Genomic DNA, 26,039 nt, shown 5'->3' on the forward strand with positions numbered 1-26,039 from the left:
CCCGCCTTCCGGGGTGAGATGGCGACCTGTCACTCCCAGAGGGAGGCTCAGCCACTGCCCGCAGGAGCTGGCGCTGGACAGTGGCACGCCTGGGTGCATCTGAAGATGCTGGGGCGCCAGACAACGTCTGGTGAAAATAAAGCTGTCGGGAGCGCTTCTGGGAGCCGGTGTGTGGGGGCTGTGTTTTCAGATCAGGTTGGCCCCTCGGGTGGGTGAGGTTTGCCAGCTCCGCGGGCTCTGGAGGCCTGCCTTGGGGACCAGCTGGACCCGGGGACGCCCCACGCCCTGGGGAGGGGCCTTCTCTGGGCCCGTGTGCCGACTGAGGAAAGGTACTTCCTCTGGCCTTGAGCTCCCTTGGGGTCTGGGGAGAGAGGCGCCCTGCTTGGCCTGCTCCAGGAGGGAGGGTGGTGTGGTGTCCTGTGTCCAGCAGAGGGTGCTGTTGCCCTGGTGTTGCCAGCTGCCGGTCCCTCGATGGTGCCTCTGGCCACACTGTCCACCACGTAGGGCTCACCGGCTCCCAGCACCTCCGTTAGCGCCCGCACTCAGCTCCTCCGCCCCCTCGGGGCCCCCTTGTTTGGGGAGCAGGCAGAGGACCTCAGGCCTTAGTTTTATGGGGGAGGAGGCCCCTTGCTCTGTTTGGCCGCAGGCAGAGGCAGGAGGAGGGCGGTCACCTTCCTAGCCCACAAAGCCCAGTCCCTGCCTGCATGCCACTCGGGGCTTCCAGGACCCCCTTCACGAGGGGAGGGATGGGGGCTACGCAGGGCATAGCAGCCAAAGGAAGGAGCGTCACTGCGAACAGTGCTGGGGCTTTGGAGTCCCTTTTCAGGACCTAAGTCCTGTGTCCGCTTTGTGCGAAGCTGGTGGGCGTCAGAATCCCACCACAGTGCCAGGGCACTTGTTAACGATGGAGATCGCTGACCGCCACCCGACTCGTTTTACTGGGTGGCCTGGGGAGGGAGCCCAGGAACCTGCATTTTTATGAGGCCCATGCAGGTTGTTCTGAGACAGCTGTCCTCGGGCCCTTTGTTGGCAGAAGAGAACCTGGGGACTCCTGGGTCAGCCTGGGAGGGAACGTGCTGCTCTCGTTGCTGCCTCCTCTACCCGGTCTTCGGAAGCGTCTTCGGCCAATTAGCTCGTGACCACCCAGGGGCGTCCTGCTCTGCTTTGGTCCCAGAATTAACAAAAGGGAGAGAAGCAGAGAGACAAGTCATGCAGAGCGTGGTCCCCCCGGGGCCCTCTTCAGCTCTAGTCCCTTCCACGCCCTCACTTTCCTGCCTCTCTCACCTTTCATCCCCCCTATCCAGGGCCCCTTAGGTTTCTAGTGCTTTCTGAGTTCTTCCTGGAGGGGGTTGTCTCTGCTTCCTGCAGGGGAGACGTCCAGCTGTCAGCCTGGGGTGTGTGCGTTTCTCTATGTGGGTCTCCTGCCATCAGGACCAGTGAGGCCTTGGGAAGCAAAGGGCGCACCCAGGTGCTTTCCTTGGGGCTGGCACTGTTTTGGCTGCCTTTTATGGGGCCATTGCCAGCTCTCGGGGAGGGGGGGCCAACAGCGTTGAGTGTGTCCCTTCCCTGCCTTTGCTGGCTGTGTGGCCATGGCTGAGCCCTTTAGCTCCTCCAGCCGTGGGCTGTCCCCTCTGTCAGGTGCGAGTGTCCCTCTCAGGGTGGCGATATCAGAGGTGGCAGAGCCAGCGCACAGTTTGTGCTGTCTGCCCTCCTGCCCCTCCCTGCCCTCCGCTGCTCCAGAGTGCAGGAGTCCTCGGGCAAATCAGCCCGGGTGTCTACACCCGCTTCCCCGCACTGCTCTGGGGACGGGACTGTCGAACCGATGGTGGTCGCATTGTTGGAGCGGGGAAAGCAATTGTGATTTGAGCGGTACTTTCTCCCCCTCTCTGCGCCTGGCCAGGACCCTGGGGTCCAGCTGGTCTTGGGTCTTGGCTCTGAGGCCTGTTCTTTATTCTGTGCTGGGTTCAGTCGCCTGGCCTTGGGAGCCACGTAGGAGTCCCTCAACAAGGTGCGTTGAGGGACTCGAAGGCTGGGCTGACTGTGGCCTTGGGCTCATGGGTAAAATGGGAGTCAAAGTAACTCTGAGCAGGGCCAGAGCAAGGCACGTGCAGCTTCTGACGGCGTCCTGCACGCTGCTGAGATCTCAGTGATGTGGTTACAATCAGTGCAGCACAGAGACAGTGGTAGCTTCCCCTTGCCTCCAGCTCTCAGGGGTCTTTTTCATCAGAAAAGCTGTGTTTCCATCTAGGCATCCACCGCCCTGGGCTTTGAAGGAGTGGGGAGAAGCCTGGGGGATGTCGTCAGTGACCAAGCGTAATTTCGCGACAGGCAGAAAGGCCTGCGAGAGGAGAGGAGGAAGCTGCACTGTGGGTCGAGGCGGCCTCCCTGCCAGACCCCCAGATCTGAGACCCTCCCAGCTTCAACCCCAGGACCCTCCAGGCTTTGCATCGGGAAGTTCGGTTTGGACGAACGTTCCTCGGTGAGCAGGTGGTGGGCAGGATTGTATGGATGTCATCCCCGTCTTCGGTTCGTGCATTTCTTTACTTCCCAGAGTTATTGTGAACGATGAGATGGGGCCTCCAGTTTCTCCTAATCCACGCCCCATGCCCATTAGGTCAGACCCAACCCTCCCAGACGGCGAGGGCCCTGCTTGTCCACACGCCAGTGGGCCGTCCTGCAGGCTTCATCCTCTCCTACGACTCGGTGTGGACCTTGCGTCTTCAGGCTGGAATGCCCCCCACCCCATTCCCTGTCCTGGACATTCCACTCGCCCTTTGAGGCCCAGCTCAAATGCCACATCCCCTGGAAATGTTTCCTCTTTCTCCTTGCTCCTAACTTGCCAATGGGATCACGTTCCATATCTCGCTATCTCTCTCTTTAGCATAATTTCTTTTCACACTGTATTTAAATTTTTTTGTTTTTTCATTTGTGGTCCTGTCAGACTTGCTAGATGGTAAGATTCTTTAGGGCAAGATTGATGTTTTGTTCATCTTCGGTAGGTGCCCAGTAGGGGCTGAGCTGAGGCAGTGCAGCCTAGCCGACCCCCTGGAGACGCAGACCCTGGCTGGCCCACACCCCGTCTGTGGTACTGACCCCTGCGTCTCTCCACGGTGCCCCTACCCACCACCGCCCCCGGGCGTGGAAGGTCTGACGTACAGACCATGGGCCTCCTCCCCGAATGGAGTCTGTCACGGGCACATGAGGCCCGAATGAACCCCAGTGGAGGAAACATCTCCCCAAGGTCACTGGGGTGAGGGTCCCTGTAGCGATGAACAGCCTTGGGGGCCGTCCTCTGGGATTGCTGTTTCCATTTGTCACTGAACACGAAAGGCCGTGTAAGGAACACAGGCTGACAGAACAGACGGGCATGAACAGCCCTCGCAGACTTCCTCCTCTCAGGGGCCTCTCTCGCTCTCTCTCCCTGTCACCTTCGGCATCACAGGCCCCATCAGGGTTCCTGCTCTGTAGCCAGGAGTAAGCCCTCTCCTGCTCTTCATGGACTGGGTACAGTGAAAACAGATACAGGCAAAGAGGCGGAAGAGTTCCCCAAAGAAGGACCCTCGGTGGGGGGTCTTGCGAGTTTTGGTTACTTGGTCGTGATCCCCTGAGCACGGGCCCAGTTCCCTCCCATCCCCCACCCTCGGCCACCGCAGGTGCTGCTGGGCATGAGCGGGTGGCTGTGTGAGTGGCCTCCTCCATCACTGCGGGACGTCTCTGACCCTAGGAGGCCTCTTTGAATCGTATTTCTTAGAATTTAAGTTTTCCTGTGGTGGAAAGAACATCAAACTTGAAGTCCCAGCTCTGTTACTTTCTAGATGTGTCTAATCAAGGGCAAGTGGCTTAATTTCTCTGAGACTCATTTAAAACATTTAAAGAATACACACACACGCACACACACACACGAGTATTGATTTCTGCTCTGCCTGTCCCATAGGGTGGTTGGGAGGTGGTTTGAAGACTGACGCTGGGCTCTGAGCTGCTGACAACAGTGTAGGCACCTTCCCGAGGACAGGGATGGCCGCCCTGTTCACAGCTGCCTCTCCAGCAACCAGCTGGGTGCTGGGCACGGGTAGGTGTTGATGAATGAACGAACGAAGGCCTCGGAGAAGGGTCCAAGCTGGACGTGAGGCTGTGAACGTGGTGGGTGACAACAGAGAGGATGGCAGCTTGGAGTCCCTTTTTCAGGAGACGTGAGGACAGCTGGCTGGGGGACACTGTGTCTGGAGCGGACAGTGGGTGGGGTCCCGTAAGTTCCCCCAAGGCTTCAGCTGCATCCCCTTCCATCTCACTGGCCAGGAATGGCACAGGGGAATTCAGGTTCTGTGATTGTTTCAGGGCAGTGGGGCGGCTCATCCCTGGGCCTGGCTGCATGGCTCTCCCCGCCAGGTGAGGTTCTGTTACAAGGAAGAAGAGAAGCGGTGGCGGCTGGATGGGCGGCACGTAGCGTCTGTCTCGGGACCGGGAGAAGAGAGTGTGTGTGTCTGTGGCTACGGCCGCTCTCTGCAGGGGGGGGGGGGGTGGCGCCGGGGCAGGAGTCTGCCCGCTTGTCCAGTTGCGGTGAAGGGGGAGCAGGGGGTGGCGGCAGGAACCCTGGCTGGTAGACAGCCGGCGGGGCTCTGGTTCCTCTCCCGCTGGAGGCTCGTTTGTGACTTTATGCTGTTGACTTCTCGGAGTCTTTATAAACTTTTACATTTTATTTTTAAAGGATCCTTTGTTGTGCTGACTCACAGGGTTAATGCTGATGGTGACGGTAACGATCATCACAGCAGTGACAGGTAACACCTACTCAGCCTTTGCTGTAAGCGCGGTCATATCGTTCACTTCTCTCAACAGCCGTACGCTGTTGTGCTGCCAGCGCCCACGCTTCACAGACGACGAGTCAGACACGCGGAGGTAAAGACACTGGCGCAAGATGGTAAAGATCGTACATGAGGGGCCAGGAGTGTAGCGTATACTGTGTGGCTCCCAGCCTGCTCATTTAGCCGTTAAACACCGCCTCTAAGTGGGTGAGATTATTATGAGGATGAAGCATAAGAGCAGCAGTGATGACTCCTGTTGTCTGTTGAGCGCATTTGATTTGCCAGGCACTCTTACAGGATCTGACTTAGAGTGGTGGGTAAAAGGAGGTCCTAGCTCTTACTTCTAGTGAGGGCAGTGACAGCTGTGCTTATAAGACTTTGTCGCGATCAGATGAAATGGTCGAGAAGGGCTGCGCGGAGCTGTGACGCACGGTGCAGGTGCCCGCTGCTGCTGCAGGAGTTGGGCTCGCTGCTCGTTGCTGCACGGCTTCTCTTTCTCCAGGCCAGTGGCCAGATGAGAGTCTCAGTCTCAGAACTCGAAGAGCGCTTTTCCCATGGATTGTTTCACTTACTGTTTATACCTTGTCCAGAGCGGTTGAAACGATTGTCCTTCCCATTTAACAGAAAAGGAAACTGAGGCTTGGAGAAGTCCGAGAGGTTAATACACAGCTACTAAGTGCTGGGGTGGGTTTTCACCCAGCACTGCCTGATTCTAGGTTCAGTTCCCAAGAAGAGGCTGCTAGGTGCTGTGGAGGTGGGCTGTGGAGAGGTGGGTGGGAGGTCAAGGGTTAGACTTAAAATTTGGTTGTATGTGCGCAGACTGGACTTACTTGGAGTGACAGCTGCTGTTACGGTCACACACACAGTCCCTGGGAAAGAACGCAGCATTGTAGACAGCACAGATTAATACACAATAGAAATTGCTGAAAATAGTCCAAGCAGATGCTAGCTATAGCACAGAAAGCTTAGCAAAATAAGGTGAAGTCCTAACATACCAGCTGATGGCAATTCAGTGCAGAAGACAAAAGAACAACCTAGTTCAGCTAAGATCTGAGAGCCTAGCTCTAACTGTGACAGTGGCCACTGAGAAAGATCAGGGTACACAGTGGGGAGGGGTGCAGGGGTGGTGCTTGCACCCACCAAGAGACTCCCGCCAGCCCCCTAAGCCAGAGGAGCCAGGCAGGAGCCACAAGTGTCTCCAGGAATCTCACCCCAAGCCCCACTGGTCTACACTCTTAAGGAGTTCCTGGTGTTCTTTGACAACTGAAGTCCCTGGGGCTTTTGCTTTGCTTCTGGAAGTGTCAGAGGGCTGGGGAATTCTGCGAGCGTCCGGCCCATGATGGGCAACCTAGCAAAGAACATTTCCACAGACGTCACTTAAGGTAGCCCTCGCCTCCAAGCAAGACTTTCCTCCACTTGAGGCAGTGTGCATCTGGCCACTCTCAGAGATTGCAGAGAAGGGGCTTCTGCAGCCTTGATGTTTCCTGCTGACACAGAGACTCACTTATTCCTCTTGTTCATTCTTCATCTCCTGTCCTGGCTCTAGTCCTTCTCAGGAGAGCACACGGATGCTGAGTTTGCATGCCCGTGGGGAACAGAGTGAGGCCGGAGTCCGGGCAAAGAGCGGGGGGGAGGGGAGGGGAGGGGGCGGGGTCGAGCGCAGGGCCGCGCGCGCTCACTGCAGTGCAGGGCCACAGAGGTGGGAGCGCCCCTGGTACGCCGTTATCAGCATTACCATGCAGTATTCCCCGCCGGCTTTGTCTTTGCTTTGCATTTTATCAATACCTCCAGCGGATCCTGCTGTCCCTTTCTGTGGGTTTATTAATATTGCCCTATGATCTATGGGTAGCTGCCATGCTTTATATTCCAGCCCCATCCCGGCTTCTCCAAACTCAGACACCATATTTAATTAGATTTTCTCCCTGGCTCAGGCAAACAGAAATTGAACTCCCAGTATATCTCTATTGCTCTGGAGCCTGGGCCTGACAGAAGCAGACAGCTCTCTTTCCCTCCCTGGCTTCCTCTACCTCATCCCCTCCAGTCCTACCTCTGACATTAATATTCCAACACAAGCCCATTTCTAGGTTCATTCTTTGGCCCCAAACTCTGAAATTCTTCCTCACATCACCCCCTGCCATTAAAAAATGACCCATGTGCTGAGGCTTCGCTGCTGTTTGATCTCCCTCCAGACTTTGGGCAAACCTGAGAGCTGACGGGTGGGCAGAGAGTGGAGGAGATGGAGGGGCAGAGGGCTGTCTCGCTCTGGATGCCAAGCTGACGGGTGGTTCTGCCTGAAATCGAGGAGACATGTGAGATGTCCTTTCAAGATGACTCCACCCTTGGAAAAGGCTCCGGGAAAAGTCACTTTACTGTGTTACAACTTTTCCATCTGGAAAATGGAGAACACAACAAGAATTGGGCTTTTTTGAAGTTATGAAGAATGAAGATGTCTGATCTCACTTTCTGTCAACAAAATGTGAGGGGACGGAGAGGGGTTCAGAAGAGATGTAGAGAGGAGAGCTCCCAAGATGACCGAGTAGGAAGACCTGAGCTCACGTCCTCTCACAGACTCGCCAAAACAACAAGCAGAGATGATAAAAACGGGAACCTACCAGAAAAGATCGTCTACAACTAGAGATACAAAGAAGGAACCACAATGAGATGGGTGGGTTGGGAGGAGCCATGTAGTCAAGTCCCACACCCCCAGGTGGGTGACGCATAAACAGGAGAATATTGCAGAGGTTCTTCCTGAGCAATAAGGGGTCCAAGCCCAGCATCGGGCTCCCCAGCCCAGGGATCCTGCTCAGGGAAGATGAGCCCCCAGAATGTTTGGCTTTGAAGGCCAGCAGGGCTCCTTTTGGGAGACCCAGAGGGCAGTGGGAAATAAAGACTCCACTCTTAAAGGGCACACACAAAATCCCACGTGCTCCGGGACCCAGGGCAGAAGCAGTAATTTGAAAGGAGCCTGGGTCAGACCCAACGCTGATCTTGGAGAGCCTCCCAGAGAGGCAGGAGGCAACTGCAGCTCCCCTGGGACACAGACACTGACAGCAGCCATTTATGGGAGCTCCTTCTACCTCGTGGACACTGGTGCTGGCGAGTGTCATTGTGGAATCCTCTCTCTCGGTTATTAGCCCCGGACCCAGCCCCATCTCCATCCAACAGCCTGTAGGTGCCAGTGCTGGGACGCATCAGGCCAAGCAACTAACTGAGCGTGGACACAGCCCCACCCACCAGCAGACAGGCTGCCTTAAGATAGTCTGAGCCCATAGCTTCCCCTGGACACAGCCCTGCCCACCAGAGGGCCCAGGACCCTGCCCCAAAATATGTGGCCCTGCCCACTAATGAGCCTGAGCTATTCTCAGGACCAGCCTCACCCACCAGCAGGCTGATACCAACCCCAGGAAAACCGCAGCCCCACAGCCACCAGCAGGCCAGCACCAGCTCTGGGATCAGCTTGGCCCTGGCTCCATCCAACGGCAAGCCAACAGAAGTTTCAGGACCCCACAGCAGTCAGCTTGCCCCAACAGAAGGGCCCATACAGCCCACATAGGGGCAGCCTTAGAGCATATGGCTTTGGAAACCAGAGCAAGGTCAGGAAACAGAACCAACCTACAGATACATAGAAATAAAAACAGCAAGTTAGGCAAAGTGAGACAACAAAGGAACATATTTCACAAGGAGGAACAAGATAAAACCTCAGAAGAAGAACTAAGTGATGTGGAGCTAGGCAATCTCCCTGAAGAAGAGTTCAAGGTAATGATTATAAAGATGATCAAAGAGCTTGGGAAAAGAATGGATGAGCAGAGTGAGAAGTTAGAAGTCTTTTAACAAAGAGTTAGAAAATATAAAGAACAGCCAGAGGTGAAGAATGCAATAACTGAAATGCAAAATGCACTAGAAAGAATCAACAGTAGACTAAATGATACAGAGGAACGGATCAGTGAGCTGGAAGGCAGACTAATAGAAATCACTGACGCTGAACAGAAAAAAAAAAGAATAAAAAGAAATGAAGACAGTATGGGAGACTTCCAGGACAACATCAAGTACACTAATATTCACATTATAGGGGTCCCAGAAGGATAAGAGGGAGAGAAAGGGGCTGATAACATATTTGAAGAGATAATAGCTGAAAACTTCCCTAACCTGGGAAAGGAAGCAGTCACCCAAGTCCAGGAAGTGCAGAGTCCCATACAAGATCAACCCAATGACAAGACACACTGTAATCAAAATGACAAAAGTTAAAGGTAAAGAGAGACTATTAAAAGAGTCAAGGGAAAAGCAACAAGTTATATACAAGGGAACTCCCATAAGGCTATCAGCTAACTTTTCATCAGAAACTCTGCAGGCCAGAAGGCAGTGACAAGATAAATTTAAAGTGATGAAAGGGGAAAATCTACAACCAGGTATTCTGTACCCAGCAAGTCTTTTTTTTGATTTCTAATTTTTTAAAAAGTATTTTTAATTTAATTTAATTTATTTTTTTATACAGCAGGTTCTTATTAGTCATCAATTTTATACACATCAGTGTATACATGTCAATCCCAATCGCCCAATTCATCACACCACCACCACCCTCACCCTCCGCCGCTTTCCCCCCTTGGTGTCCATGTTTGTTCTCTACATCTGTGTCTCAATTTCTGCCCTGCAAACCAGTTCATCTGTACCATTTTTCTAGGTTCCACATATATGCGTTAATATACGATATTTGTTTCTCTCTTTCTGACTTAGTTCACTCTGTATGACAGACTCTAGATTCATCCACGTCTCTACAAATGACCCAATTTCATTCCTTTTTTATGGCTGAGTAATATTCCATTGTATATATGTACCACATCTTCTTTATCCATTCGTCTGTCGATGGGCATTTAGGTTGCTTCCATGACCTGGTTATTGTAAATAGTGCTACAATGAACATTGGGGTGCATGTGTCTTTTTGAACTATGGTTTTCTCTGGGTATATGCCCAGTTGTGGGATTGCTGGGTCATATGGTAATTCTATTTTTAGTTTTTTAAGGCACCTCCATACTGTTCTCCATAGTGGCTGTATCAATTTACATTCCCACCAACAGTGCAAGAGGGTTCCCTTTTCTCCACACCCTGTCCAGCATTTATTGTTTGTAGATTTTCTGATGATGCCCATTCTAACTGGTGTGAGGTGATACCTCATTGTAGTTTTGATGTGCATTTCTCTAATAATTAGTGTTGCTGAGCAGCTTCTCATGTGCTTCTTGGCCATCTGTATGTCTTCTTTGGAGAAATGTCTATTTAGGTCTTCTGCCCATTTTTTTTTCTTTCTGTCTTTATGAATTTTATTTTATTTATTTTTTATACAGCAGGTTATTAGTCATCTATTTTATGCATATTAGTGTATACATGTCAATCCCAATCTCCCAATTCATCACACCACCACCCGCCCCCCACCACTTTCCCCCCTTGCTGTCCATATGTTTGTTCTCTACATCTGTGTCTCTATTTCTGCCCTGCAAACCGGTTCATCTGTACTATTTTTCTAGGTTCCACATATATGTGTTAATATACGATATTTGTTTTCCTCTTTCTGACTTACTTCACTGTGTATGACAGACTCTAGATCCATCCACGTATCTACAAATGACCCAATTTCATTCCTTTTTATGGCTGAGTAATATTCCATTGTATATGTGCACCACATCTTCTTTATTCATTTGTCTGTCGATGGGCATTTAGGTTGCTTTCATGACCTGGCTATTGTAAATAGTGCTGCAATGAACATTGGGGTGCATGTGTCTTTTTGAATTATGGTTTTCTCTGGGTATATGCCCAGTAGTGGGATTGCTGGGTCATATGGTAATTCTATTTTTAGTTTTTTAAGGAACGTCCATACTGTTCTCCATAGTGGCTGTATCAATTTACATTCTCGCCAATGGTGCAAGAGGGTTCCGTTTTCTCCACACCCTCTCCAGCATTTGTTGTTTGTAGATTTTCTGATGATGCCCATTCTAACTGGTGTGAGGTGATACCTCATTGTAGTTTTGATTTGCATTTCTCTAATAATTAGTGATGTTGAGCAGCTTTTCATGTGCTTCTTGGCCATCTGTTTGTCTTCTTTGGAGAAATGTCTATTTAGGTCTTCTGCCCATTTTTTGATTGGGTTGTTTGTTTTTTTAATATTGAGCTGCATGAGCTGTTTATATATTTTGGAGATTAATCCTTTGTCCATTGATTTGTTTGCAAATATTTTCTCCCACTCTGAGGGTTGTCTTTTCATCTTGTTTATGGTTTCCTTTGCTGTGCAAAAGCTTTTAAGTTTCATTAGATCCCATTTGTTTATTTTTGTTTTTATTTCCATTATTCTAGGAGGTGGATCAAAAAGGATCTTGCTGTGATTTATGTCATAGAGTGTTCTTCCCATGTTTTCCTCTAAGAGTTTTATAGTGTCCGGTCTTACATTTAGGTCTTTAATCCATTTTGAGTTTATTTTTGTGTAGGGTGTTAGGGAGTGTTCTAATTTCATTCTTTTACATGTAGCTGTCCAGTTTTCCCAGCACCACTTATTGAAGAGACTGTCTTTTCTCCATTGTATATCCTTGCCTCCTTTGTCATAGATTAGTTGACCATAGGTGTGTGGGTTTATCTCTGGGCTTTCTATCATGGTCCATTGATCTATATTTCTGTTTTTGTGCAGTACCATATTGTCTTGATTACTGTAGCTTTGCAGTATAGTCTGAAGTCAGGGAGTCTAATTCCTCCAGCTCCGTTTTTTTCCCCTCAAGACTGCTTTGGCTATTCGGGGTCTTTTGTGTCTCCATACAAATTTTAAGATTTTTTGTTCTAGTTCTGTAAAATTGCCATTGGTAATTTGATAGGGATTGCATTGAATCTGTAGATTGCTTTGGGTAGTATAGTCATTTTCACAATATTGATTCTTCCAATCCAAGAACATGGTATATCTCTCTATCTGTTGGTATCATCTTTAATTTCATCAGAGTCTTACACTTTTCTGCATACGGGTCTTTTGTCTCCCTAGGTAGGTTTATTCCTAGTTATTTTATTCGTTTTGTTGCAGTGGTAAATGGGAGTGTTTCCTTAGTTTCTCTCTCAGATTTTTCATCATTAGTGTATAGGAATGCAAGAGATTTCTGTGCATTAATTTTGTATCCTGCAACTTTACCAAATTCATTGATTAGCTCTAGTAGTTTTCTGGTGGCATCTTTAGGATTCTGTATGTATAGTATCATGTCATCTGCAAACAGTGACAGTTTTACTTCTTCTTTTCCAATTTGTATTCCTTTTAGTTCTTTTTTTTCTCTGATTGCTGTGGCTAGGACTTCCTAAACTATGTTGAATAATAGTGGTGAGCGTGGACATCCTTGTCTTGTTCCTGATCTTAGAGGAAATGGTTTCAGTTTTTCACCATTGAGAATGATGTTTGCTGTGGGTTTGTCATATATGGCCTTTATTATGTTGAGGTAGGTTCCCTCTATGCCCACTTTCTGGAGAGTTTTTATCATAAATGGGTGTTGAATTTTGTCAAAATCTTTTTCTGCATCTATTGAGATGATCATATGGTTTTTATTCTTCAATTTTTTAATATGGTGTATCACATTGATTGATTTGCATATATTGAAGAATCCTTGCATCCCTGGGATAAATCCCACTTGATCATGGTATATGATCCTTTTAAAGTGTTGTTGGATTCTGTTTGCTAGTATTTTATTGAGGATTTTTACATCTATATTCATCAGTGATATTGGTCTATAATTTTCTTTTTTTGTAGTATCTTTGTCTGGTTTTGGTATCAGGGTGATGGTGGCCTCATAGAATGAGTTTGGGAGTGTTCCTTCCTCCGCAATTTTTGGGAAGAGTTTGAGAAGTATGGGTGTTAGCTCTTCTCTAAATGTTTGATAGAATTCACCTGTGAAGCCATCTGGTCCTGGACTTTTGTTTGTTGGAAAATTTTTAATCACAGTTTCAATTTCATTGCTTGTGATTAGTCTGTTCATATTTTCTATTTCTTCCTGGTTCAGTCTCGGAAGGTTATACCTTTCTAAGAATTTGTCCATTTCTTCCAGGTTGTCCATTTTATTGGCATAGAGTTGCTTGTAGTAGTCTCTTATGGTTTGTATTTCTGCAGTGTCTGTTGTAACTTCTCCTTTTTCATTTCTAATTCTATTGATTTGAGTCCTCTCCCTCTTTTTCTTGATGAGTCTGGCTAATGGTTTATCAATTTTGTTTATCTTCTCAAAGAACCAGCTTTTAGTTTTATTGATCTTTGCTATTGTTTTCTTTGTTTCTATTTCATTTATTTCTGCTCTGATCTTTTTGATTTCTTTCCTTCTGCTAAGTTTGGGTGTTGTTTGTTCTTCTTTCTCTAGTTCCTTTAGGTGTAAGGTTAGATTGTTTATTTGAGATTTTTCTTGTTTCTTGAGGTAGGCTTGTATAGCTATAAACTTCCCTCTTGGAACTGCTTTTGCTGCATCCCATAGGTTTTGGAGCGTCGTGTTTTCATTGTCATTTGTTTCTAGGTATTTTTTGATTTCCTCTTTGATTTCTTCAGTGATCTCTTGGTTATTTAGTAACTTATTGTTTGGCCTCCATGTGTTTGTGTTTTTTACGTTTTTTTCCCGGTAATTCATTTCTAATCTCATAGCGTTGTGGTCAGAAAAGATGCTTCATATGATTTCAATTTTCTTAAATTTACTGAGGCTTCATTTGTGACCCAAGATGTGATCTATCCTGGAGAATATTCCGTGCATACTTGAGAAGAAAGTGTAATCTGCTGTTTTTGGATGGAATGTCCTATAAACATCAATTAAATCTATCTGGTCTATTGTGTCTTTTAAAGCTTCTGTTTCCTTATTTATTTTCATTTTGGATGATCTGTCCATTGGTGTAAGTGAGGTGTTAAAGTCCCCCAATATTATTGTGTTACTGTCGATTTCCTGTTTTATAGCTGTTAGCAGTTGCCTTATGTATTGAGGTGCTCCTATGTTGGGTGCATATATATTTATAACTGTTATATCTTCTTCTTGGATTGATCCCTTAATCATTATGTAGTGTCCTTCCTTGTCTCTTGTAACATTCTTTATTTTAAAGTCTGTTTTATCTGATATGAGTATTGCTACTCCAGCTTTCTTTTGATTTCCATTTGCATGGAATATCTTTTTCCCTCCCCTCACTTTCAGTCTGTATGTGTCCCTAGGTCTGAAGTGAGCCTCTTGTAGACAGCATGTATATGGGTCTTGTTTTTGTATCCATTCAGTAAGCCTGTGTCTTTTGGTTGGAGCATTTAATCCATTCACGTTTAAGGTAATTATCAATATGTATGTTCCTATTACCATTTTCTTAATTGTTTTGGGTTTGTTTTTGTAGGTCCTTTTCTTCTCTTGTGTTTCCCACTTAGAGAAGTTCCTGTAGCATTTGTTGTAGAGCTGGTTTGGTGGTGCTGAATTCTCTTAGCTTTTGCTTGTCTGTAAAGCTTTTGTTTTCTCCATCGAATCTGAATGAGATCCTTGCTGGGTAGAGTAATCTTGGTTGTAGGTTCTTCCCTTTCATCACTTTAAGTATATCATGCCACTCCCTCCTGGCTTGTAGAGTTTCTGCTGAGAAATCAGCTGTTAACCTTTTGGGAGTTCCCTTGTATGTTATTTGTCATTTTTCCCTTGCTGCTTTCAATAATTTTTCTTTGCCTTTAATTTTTGCCAATTTGATTACTATGTGTCTCGGGGTGTTTCTCATTGGGTTTATCCTGTCTGGGACTCTCTGCACTTCCTGGACTTGGGTGGCTATTTCCTTTCCCATGTTAGGGAAGTTTTCGACTATAATCTCTTCAAATATTTTCTCGGGTCCTTTCTCTCTCTCTTCTCCTTCTGGGACCGCTATAATGCGAATATTGTTGTGTTTAATGTTGTCCCAGAAGTCTCCTAGGCTGTCTTCCTTTCTTTTCATTCTTTTTTCTTTATTCTGTTCTGTAGCAGTGAATTCCACCATTCTGTCTTCCAGGTCACTTATCCGTTCTTCTGCCTCAGTTATTCTGCTATTGATTCCTTCTAGTGTAGTTTTCTTTTCAGTTATTGTATTGTTCATCTCTGTTTGTTTGTTCTTTAATTCTTCTAGGTCTTTGTTAAATATTTCTTGCATCTTCTCGATCTTTCCCTCCGAGGTCCAGGATCATCTTCACTATCATTATTCTGAATTCTTTTTCTGGAAGGTTGCCTATCTCCACTTCATTTAGTTTTTCTTCTGGGGTTTTATCTTGTTCCTTCAACTGGTACATAGCCCTCTGCCTTTTCATCTTGTCTATCTTTCTGTGAATGTGGTTTTTGTTCCACAGGCTGCAGGATTGTAGTTCTTCTTGCTTCTGCTGTCTGCCCTCTGGTGGATCAGGCTATCTAAGAGTTTTGTACAAGTTTCCTGACGGGAGGCACTGGTGGTGCGTAGAGCTGACTGTTGCTCTGGTGGGCAGAGCTCAGTAAATCTTTAATCTGCTTGACTGCTGATGGGTGGGGCTGAATTCCCTCCCTGTTGGTTGTTTGGCCTGAGGCAACCCAACACTGGAGCCTACCTGGGCTCTTTGGTGGGGCTAATGGCAGACTCTGGGAGGGCTCATGCCAAAGAGTACTTCCCAGAACTTCTGCTGCCAGTGTCCTTGTCCCCGCAGTGAGCCACAGCCACCCCCCGCCTCTGCAGGAGAACCTCGAACACTAGGAGGTAGGTCTGGTTCAGTCTCCCCTGGGCTCACTGCTCATTCCCCTGGGTCCTGATGTGCACACTACTTTGTGTGTACCCTCCAAGAGTGGAGTCTCTGTTTCCCCCAGTCCTGTCAAAGTCCTGCAATCAAATCCCACTAGACTTCAAAGTCTGATTCTCTAGGAATTCCTCCTCCCGTTGCCGGACCCCCAGGTTGGGAAGCCTGATGTGGGGCTCAGAACCTTCCCTCCAGTGGGTGGACTTCTGTGGTATAAGTGTTCTCCAGTCTGTGAGTCACCCACTCAGCAGTTATGGGATTTGATTTTACTGTGATTGTGCCCCTCCTACTGTCTCATTGTGGTTTCTCCTTTGTCTTTGGATGCGGGGTATCTTTTTTGGTGAGTTCCAGTGTCTTCCTGTCGATGATTGTCCAGCAGCTAGTTGTGATTCTGGTGTTCTCGCAAGAGGGAGTGAGAGCATGTCCTTCTACTCCGCCATCTTGGTTCCACCCAGCAAGTCTTTCAATCAGATTTGATGGAGAGATCAAAAGTTTACAGACAAGCTAAAGCTAAAAGAGTTCAGGACCACCAAAACAGCTTTACAAGAAATATTAAAGGGACTTCTCTAGGTGGAAAAGAAAAGGCCATAACTAGAAACATGAAAATTGTGAAAGGATAAAGCTCACTGGTAAAGGCAAATATACAGTAAAGGTAGTAAATCAATCATGTACAAAGCTAGTAGGAAGGTTAAAAGACAAAAAGCAGCAAAATCAACTATATCCAGAATAAGCAGTTAAGGGATACACAAAACAATTCGATGTAAAATATGATGTCACAAGCAGTAATTGTGAGGCGAGGAAAGTAAAAATGCAGGGTTGTTAAAATGAGTTTGAACTTAAGAGATGAGCAACTTAAAATAATTACACATATATATATATATAGATTGCTATATATAAAACTCATGGTAACTAGAAACCAAAAGTCTGTAATAGATAGATAGGCAAGAAAGACAGAGGACTCCAAACATAGCACTAAAGACAGTCATCAAATTGCAAAGGAAGAGAACAAAAGAAGAAAGGGAAAAAAAAGAACTACCAAAACAACCCCCAGACAATTAACAAAATGGCAATAAGAACATCCATATCAATAATTACTTTAAATGTAAGTAGACCAAATCCTCCAACCAAAAGACAGAATGGCTGCTACTCACTACTACTAGAGCCCATCAGTGAATCCAGTAAAGTTGCAGGATACAAAATTAATATAAAAAAATCTGTTGCGTTTCTATTCACTGACAATGAAATAGCAGAAAGAGAAATTAAGGAAACAATCCCATTTATTATCACATCAAAAAGATTAAGATACCTGGGAAAAAACCTGCCTAAGGAGGTAAAAGACCTGTACTTGAAAAACGATAAGACGCTGATGAAAGAAATTGAAGACAACACCAACAGATGGAAAGCTATACCATGCTTATGGATTGGAAGAATCAATATTATTAAAATGACCATAATACCCAGTGCAATCTACAATTCAGTGCAGTCCTTATAAAATACCAATGGCATTTTTCACAGAACTAGAACAAAAATTTTTGAAATTTGTATGGAAACACAAAAGACCCCAAATGAAAAACAGAGCTGGAGGAATCAGGCTCCCTGACTTCAGACTATACTATAAATCTACAGTAATAAAAACTGTATGGTATTGGCACAAAAACAGTCATATAGATCAATGAAACAGCAAAGAGAGCCCAGTTATAAACCCACACACTTATGGTCAAATCTATGACAAAGGAGGCAAGAATATGCAACGGAGAAAAGACAGCCTCTTCAATAAGTGTTGCTGGGAAAACTGGACAGCTGCACGTAAAAGAATGAAATTAGAACATTTTCTCACACCACATAAAAAATAAAATCAAAATGGATTAAAGACCTAAATGTAAGACTGGAAACCGTAAAACTCCTAGACGAAAACATAGGCAGAACACTCTGACAGAAGTCGTAGGAATGTTTTTTGGATATGTCTCTTAAGTCAAAGGAAGCAAAACCAAAAATAAACAAATGCGACCTAATTAAACTTAATTTTTTTTTTTTTTTGCACAGCAAAGGAAACCTTTGACAAAACAAAAAGACCTACTGAACGGGAGAAAATATTTGCAAATAATATGTCCAATAAGGGCTTAATATCCAAAATATATAAACATCTAATATAACTCAATATCAAAAAAACCCCCAAAACAACCTGATTAAAAAATGGGCAGAAGACCTGAATAGACATTTTTTCCAAAGAAGACATACAGATGGCCAACGGGCACATGAAAACATGCTCAACATCACTAATCATTAGGGAAATGCAAATCAAAACCACAGTGATATATCACCTCACACCTGTAAGAATGGCTATTATCAAAAAGAACACAAATAACAAATGTTGGTGAAGATGTGGAGAAAAGGGAACCCTAGTACACTGTTGGTGGGAATGGAAATTGGTGATAAGTCAGATAAAGACAAATACTGCATGTTATCACTTATATGTGGAATCTAAAAATTAAAACAAACTAATGAATGTAACAGAAAAGAAACAGACTCACAGATACAGAGAACAAACTAGTGGTAACCAGTTGGGGGGGGAGGGGGAGAATATAAGGGTGAGGGATTAAGAGGTATAAACTGTTATGTATAAAATAAATAAGCTACAGTGGTACATTGTACAGCCAATATTTCATAATAACTATAGAGTATAATCTATAAAATTTCAAATCACTATGTTGTATACCTGGAACTAATATAATTTCGTAAATCATCTATACCTGAGTAAAAAAAGAAGAAGAGATGTAGCGAACACAGCAAGGAGTTGCTCCTGGGCCAGCTTCTGGTGCCAAGGAAAGTCCTGCTGGCAGGAGCTGGACAGCCAGGGTCCCTGGCAGCCTGTGACCCTAGACCCCTAGACCATGGAGCCTGGGACCCAGCAGAGCTCACCACCCTGCCCCACCCCGGTCACTCCTGAGAAATTAATATGTTTGAGAGTCAGGCTCCTCATCAGTTAAATGTGGATAACGGCAGCTGCCCTATGTGCGTCTCATAGCTGTCACACTCAGGTAAAATTGCGCATGTGAATGTGTCTCATAAGCTGTGATGCTCTCCACAAGAACAGACATTCCCCTTCTCGGCTAAGTCTTGATTTGTACTTGCTGTTGGAAGAGAACAGGGCATGGGTGATGTAAAATAGAAGATCACAGGATATTTTTTACTTGGCTTTGAAATGATTTTTATTTTCTTTAGCAGGGAAATTTGATAATTAGCTTTCCTTGCCTGAGCACTTAGACAGACTGATGTCAGGAGGAATTTAAGCTATCAGAAAAAAAAAAAAAAGAAGGAGGGAAAGAAGGAAATAGGAAAGGAAGAAAGAGAAAGAATGAAAAAGAAAAAAAAAGGGAAGAAGGCAAGCAAGCAAACAGCAGAGAGGGTGGTTTACCTGAATTCCTTGGGTATGTTTGAAGTGGCGTTATACCAAGATGTGAAAATATGCACATTTACTTTACATCATGGTGAATATTTATTTATTTATTTTTAGTGGGGTATAGTTGTTTTACAGTGCTGTGTTAGTTTGTACTGTACAGCGAAGTGGAGTTCCCTGTGCTATACAGCAGATTCTCATTAGTTATCTATTTTATACATATTAATGTATATATGTCAGTCCCAATCTCCCAATTCATCCCACCCCACCCCCTTTCCCCCCTTGGTGTCCATACGTTTGTTCTCTACATCTGTGTCTCTATTTCTCCCTTGCAGACAGGTTCATCTGTACCATTTTTCTAGATTCCACATATAAGTGATATTATATGATATTTGCTTTTCTCTTTTTGACTTACTTCACTCTGTATGACAGTCTCTAGGTCCATCCACGTCTCTACAAAGGACACAATTTCATTCCTTTTTATGGCTGAGTAATATTCCATTGTATATATGTACATCATGGTGAATATTTAAGAAACTTAAGTGTGAGAGCTGCAGAGCATTCCACAGAGGGTAGGAAGGGCTGGGGGCTGGGAGGGTCTGCATGCCACCCCGAGGGCTGCAGAGGGAGAAAGGAGCCCTGGAGGATGACCTGCCCACACTCAGGGGTCATCCTGGTCCCCACCTGGGACTGCATCCCTGGCATCCTCGGAGGAACTCCTGGGTAATTATGGGGAAGGAGAGCTCCTCCGTGCCTTGGCCACGGAGAGGGCAGTGAAGGGCACGTGAGAGGCGGAGAGAAGACGCGTCCCCGGCCTCGCCAGCTGACCAGATGGGGGCACGGTGGACGTGGTGCTGGGCTGGGGGAGAAGGCTTTGGAGTCCGGTGGGCATGGGCTGGATTCTGGCTGTGTCACTTATTAGCAGTGTGACCTCTGGCCAGTTGTAAATCTCTCTGAGCATCAGTTTTGTCAGCGGCATCAAAGGGAAATAACGCCTGCTTCATGGGGTTGCTGTGAGGATAAAGGGCGTTCTGTGCAGAGCGCCCTGGGCGGATGTCCGTCCTGCGTGTGCCCGGCCCCTCCACTTGATCCGTGTTCTCTCCTGCCCAAGTACCCAGGGCCCCCTGTGGCAGGGCTCAGGAGGCTAGGTTGGTACACGCTCCAGTCAGATTTTCAGAGAAGCCACCTTTGCGTTCTGACTCTGAGATCAGGCAGTTGGGGAGCTTGGTGGGAGGGGGTCAGGAGAGGGTCAAGCATTTGAGTGCCCAAGGCAAAAATAAAGGTCCTCAGATGCTCTGGTGGAGCAGGGCGTCCAGCTTTATTTTTATCAGCACACCCCTTGGGATCTCGTTTCTTCAGACAAAAGTCCTGCCTGGAAGGCACCCACCAGGTAAAGGTGAGACAGTTCTGTGGTGGAGCCCCTCCCAGAGCAGACCCGCCCTCCCTTCCCAGGGGGAGTCCCGAGACTTCTGGGGCACAGAGCTGGTTAATTCAGAGCCACTTCTAGAACTAAATCTTAATCCAGGGATTATCTCCAGACACCATGATGTCTCTTTGCAGAGGGGTTCTTGCTATTCCCTCCTTGACTGGGTTGCTGCATATTTTAGGTAAGATGACATTAGCTACTCTCAAACATCAGCGGCTTAGTGCAGTAGAAGTTTGCTTCTTGCTCACATGACGGTCCGCTACAGAATTTCTGGTCAGCAGGTGGCGTTCCATCCCGCGATGGTGGAGGAACTCAAGGTCCTCTGTCAGTGGTTCTTCTATTTCAGAGGGCCTTGCTGCCTCTTTATCTAGAGGCAGGGGCGGGGTGTGTGTGGGGGGGGGAGAACCACGGCGGGGGCACAGATACTTCCTAGAGGCCAGGAAAAGGCACCCTGTGTTTGCTCGTGTTCCATTGCTGAGAGCTCTGCACGTGGCCACGTTTAACGGCGAGAGACACTGGGAAGTTGAGTCTGGCCGTGGGCCCGGAGAGGAGGGCACAGCAGAAAGCTGGGTGTTGGTGGACAGCCGGCCAGCTCTCCCACAGGTGGCCCTCTGGTCCCCGAATACCTTTTGGGGCTGTCCTTCCCACGCAGAGCCCCTCGCACACTCTGGCCTCTGAGGACGCACGGTCTTCCCTGCCAGGATCCCCTGTGGTTTCTCAAGGTCTGTGAACTAATAGGCAAACTCTTCACGCCTCACACTTGCCCCCAGTACCACCGGGGTCCCCCCCCCGCCCATTCGGATGGTGCCCGATGGCAGGCACTCAGCATCCACAGGAGGGGTGACATCTTGCTGGCCGGGCAGAGTGAAGACGCTCTGCGCTTGGTTGGCCCCTGCTTCTGCTCTGGGAGAAAAGTCCTTGTCTGCTGCTCTCAAAGTGCCTGCTCTGCCCTTTGTCCTCCGCTGCTGTGGTCACGTCTGAGGCGGGCGCTGGGGAGACTGACCTCTTGGGAGCGGCACCACTTTCCCAGCCTGCTTCCGTCTGGGGCGAGTTTTCCACTCTCAGGCTCCTTTGGTATTCAGTTCCTTTAAAAACTTTGGCGGGTTTCTGAACTGTTTGCTTCCAGTCAGTGCCAAATGCTGGTAACAGCACCCAAAGTTCTTTCCGAGGTACAGTTCTCAGTGTGTTTCATTTTTTCTTCTTTACCCCTGCCTCGCACCTAGGGCTCCCCCCACCTCCCCAATTTAATAGCAGCCGCCATGAGCAGTCAGAAACAATAGGCTTGGAAGGTGATTGGTTTGCCAGGGCTGCCGTCACAAAGAACTGCAGGCTGAGTGGCTTATAAAAAGGCACTCATTGTCTCACGGTTTGGGAGGCTGGAAGTCCGAGATCAAGGTATCAGCAGGGCTGTTCTTCCCGAGGGCTGTGAGAGCCTGTTCCCTGCCGCACCCCAGCTCCTGGTGGTCTGCCGCCAGTCTCTGACATCCCTTGGCTTCTGCTACATCACCCTGACCTCTTCTTTCATCTTCACATGGCATTCTTCCCGCGAGGGTATCTCCGTGTCCAAATTCTCCCTTTTCATAAGGACGCCAGTCATATTGGATCGGGCCCCGCCCCCCCACTCACCTATGGCCTCATCTTCACTGATCTCATCTGCAGTGACCCTATTTCCAAATAAGAGGTCCTGGGGCTAGGACTTCAGCATCTGGATTTTTAGGGGACACAATTAACCCACGGCAGAAGGCAGACAGCCTCTTAAATCTGATCTCTGTTACAGGGCTGAGTCCTTCTGCTTCACTGAGGATTCTTAATGAGCCTTTGCTACTAAAAGCCCTTTCAGTTTCATCTCTGTCCCAGCCGTTCGATGCCCCAATTTCTGAACTCTGTTGAAACATTCTTCCTAGAAAGAAAACTAATCCAGAGGAAAGGAGATTAGCATACACTGAAGATCTACTAAGTGCATTATATTAGTTTCGGGTGTACGATATAATGATTCAATATTTGTATATATTATGAAATGATCACCACAATAAGTCTAGTAAACATCCATCACTATACATAATTACAGATTTTTTTTCTTGTGATGAGGACTTTTAATCGTGTACCCTCCTAGCAGCTTTCAAAGACACAACGCAGTATTTTAACTATAATTACCATGCTGCACATCACATCCCCAGGACTTATGTTTTTGACCCTCTTCACCTATTTCACCCACCTTGGTTTTTGCTATTTGTTTTTTTTTTTTTTAAAGTACACCTGAATTATACATTATTTAATTTTTATTTATTTATTTATTTATTTTTGGCTGTGTTGGGTCTTCGCTTCTGTGCGAGGGCTTTCTCTAGCTGCGGCAAGCAGGGGCCGCTCTTCATCGCGGTGCGCGGGCCTCTCACTATCGCGGCCTCTCTTGTTGCGGAACACAGGCTCCAGACGCGCAGGCTCAGTAGTTGTGGCTCACGGACCTAGTTGCTCCGCGGCATGTGGGATCTTCCCAGACCAGGGCTCGAACCCGTGTCCCCTGCATTGGCAGGCAGATTCTCAACCACTGCGCCACCAGGGAAGCCCGCTATTTGTTTTTTATTTTAGATTCCACACAAAAGTGAGATCATACGGTACTTGTCTTTCTCTGTCTGACTTATTTCGCTCAGCATATTGCCCTCAAGGTCCATCCACACTGTCACAATCCACAAACAAACTCTGAACAACATGTACCCTCCCTAACCTCAGTTCTTCGTCCAGATGTCAGTTCCTGGGGGAGCGTTCCCTGAACACTCCACTTAGAATTTTGCTGCCCCAGTGTTTCTGATCTCAGACCCTTTCTTGCTCTTTTTCCTTGTAACACTTGTCCTGGTCACCTTCTGATGCAGTGTGTCATTTTCTAATCTTGTTTATTGTCCGTCTCTCTAGGTGTTTACTCCGTGAAGACAGCAGAGATTTTTGCTACTTTGTTCAGTGAAGTACTCTCAGTGCCTGGAACAGTGCTGGGAACCTCGTTGAATGAATGGATTGATGGTGTCTGGTGGAACCTGGGAGATTGGGGCCGAGGGCAAGTTCCCAGGGGCTGAGCCAGCGTTACAGGTAAGCAGATGGGCGAGTCCCAGCCCAGTGATTTCCCAGGTGTGGACCTGAGTTGAGGGAAGTTACTTCATCTTTCTGTTCTTTAGTTGCCTCGTTGGAAAATGGGGGCAATCACCGTCCTTCCCCGACTGGACTGTTGGAGGATTAACTAACAGAACACACAGCGTGCCCAGGGGAGTGGCATGCTGGTGGTGCTGACAAATGTTGAGTCTTACTCGTCCCGTGTTGGTGACACTGATGCTCACAAAAGAAAATCGCCCTGCCTTTTCTCCTGTCGCTTCGCTGTTGATGTATTTTTTGTTTGACCCCTTATGTCAGAGAACGTGAAATGATGCCCCTGTAGGTAAGAAGGCAGAAGGTGGCTTTTGCTGTAAGATACTCAGTGTTATTCCACTTGGTTTCTTCCTGGCCCCGTGGACGGTCACCCAGTTGTGTGCTCAGCTGTGAGACCACTGGGCTTGCCAACAGCGGCCTGGTCCCGGGTGTTGTCCTGCCCCAGCCCCACCCGGCCGGACACCTCGGTCCTGGAGTCTCATCACGCCCCTTGCCTCGTTTCTTTATTTGTGAAATCAAGGGGTTTCTTTCTAGGTAGGTAATTGGAAGAGAGTTCTGGCATTTGGGGCATCGAAGGGTTGTGATAGAGACGAAACTGGAAGGGACTTGAGTAATAACAGCCCATTAATAGTTTTCATAAAATAAAGTGTGTAAAGTTCCTTCAGTTTCCGGCTTTTCCTGATACTGCCCCCTGTGGTTTAGCCAGAACTATTTCTCCCCCGTTACTGTCCAGCCGCTCAAGTCTCTAGGTTCTATAGGCTGTCATGCTTGCCAGACGCCTGTGTCTCTCCTGGTGCCACCTGGGCAGATTCTCCTTTGGCCTCGGGACCGTCTTTCCGTGAACCGTCCGGGACCAATGGGGTCAGCCTTGGTTCTCCAGCTTCAGAGGGCAGGAGATCTGGCATTCGGCAGGCTCCTCTCCGCCCAGGAGGGCTGGGATGTGCAGGTGCAGAGAGGGTGCAGGGAGACGGGAGGTCAGGGACGACAAGGCACTGATGCCCCAGCCCACAACCCCCCGCCCTGTCCCTTCTGCGCACGGGAGCTGATTCCGGGCCAGTGAGGACAGGACCAGACAGCTGTACTCTGACTGACTGTGCGCTCATTAGCGAAGGGAGCAGACAGTGCAGGACTGTACTGGCGTCGCGGTGTGTCGGGTCTAATTATGTTAATGGATTCCTGTGGCTTATCACAGGGACTCCTGGTTGGGATCGTGTCAGGGATTCCCCAGAGGATCTGGAGAGGCTGCTGGGATGGAGTGGGAGCTGCTCCTGCAGTCCCCATTGCCTGTCCTGGGGAGCGGCTGGGGGGTTGCCCTGGGATTTGGGCCGAGCCCATCCTGGAGAGCGTCCTGGAGCTCGTGGTCCCCTGGGAGCGGCAGAGCTCGTCCCCCTGCGCCCTCACCACGGTGGCTGCAGGCCAGGCCTGGCCCCAGCGTTGGTCCAGCCACCCTGCTCCTGCCCACAACCTGTGAAGCACCTCTTGACCCCCAGAGGGTTCATCGCTCGTACTTTGGCCAGAACATTATCCCGTTCTGTGCCTGTGTCTTCAATTTGTATCTCTTTCCAGCTCTCTTTCTCCATCTCTTCCCCCAGTTGTGGGTGTATTTTCATGATGGGGCTAGACTTCACTTTTGGCTGGGCAGGTAGCGTATTGCCTATTTAAGGCATCTTGAGAAAACTCAGAAACCCAAATAATCGTACTCTTACCTCACCAGCTGCCTAAAATTTTTTGGGCTTAAATCATAAATATATGTTAAAGGGGCCCATCTCCCATGGGTAAATGTGCAGTGCTTTAAGCTCTTATCCATCATACCCATCAGGGGATAATCTCCAGGTCCTCTCTTTAGGGAAGTTATCAAAGGTGGTGGAGAGAAGGGACATTGAGAGCATTGAAGGGAGGGTGGGGTCTCTACAGGAGACAAGGGGAAAGAATAGTGAGACCAGGGGTCGGGACGCTACATGGTCATACTTTCTCCAGAGCTGCCAGGGCTACGTCTCCAGCGGTCACTTGTAGGACACACCGGTGTATCCCTCTGTCCTACTCTAGAGGGTCCCGCTCGAAGCTGTGTCTCTGGACAGACCCTGGCAGATCCCGAATTCCAGGAGGCAGGGCCGCGTCTCACAGCGTGTGGACGGAATTGTGTTCAGAACCAGCGTTTAGGGCAGGCCGCCTGAGTCTCAGAGGACTGAAGAGGATGCGGGTGGAGCCATGGGGTGTGGACAAGTCGGGTCTAAGTTCTGGCAGAGTTTCAGGACCATGGAGCGCATTTCTCTGGGAGCTCTGGACATGATGCAATATTGGAATAGGAGACTCAGAGTTTGGAGCTGAGGGCGGTTCCTGGCTGCATTATTTTTCTACTGCTGCTATGCAAATTGCCACCAGCAGTGGCTTGAAATACACATCGGACAGTTCTGTGGGTCCGAAGTCCAGCACATGTCTCAGCGGCTAAAGTCACGGCGCCGGCAGGGCCGTGCTCCTTCCTGGACTTTCCTCCTGCGCCTCTTGCCTCTTCCAGCCTCTCGAGTCTCACAGTTCCCTCCTCTGTCTCCAGAGCCA

This window comes from Eschrichtius robustus, chromosome 11 (assembly GCF_028021215.1).
Source record: "Eschrichtius robustus isolate mEscRob2 chromosome 11, mEscRob2.pri, whole genome shotgun sequence".
Taxonomy (NCBI): Eukaryota; Metazoa; Chordata; class Mammalia; order Artiodactyla; family Eschrichtiidae; genus Eschrichtius; species Eschrichtius robustus.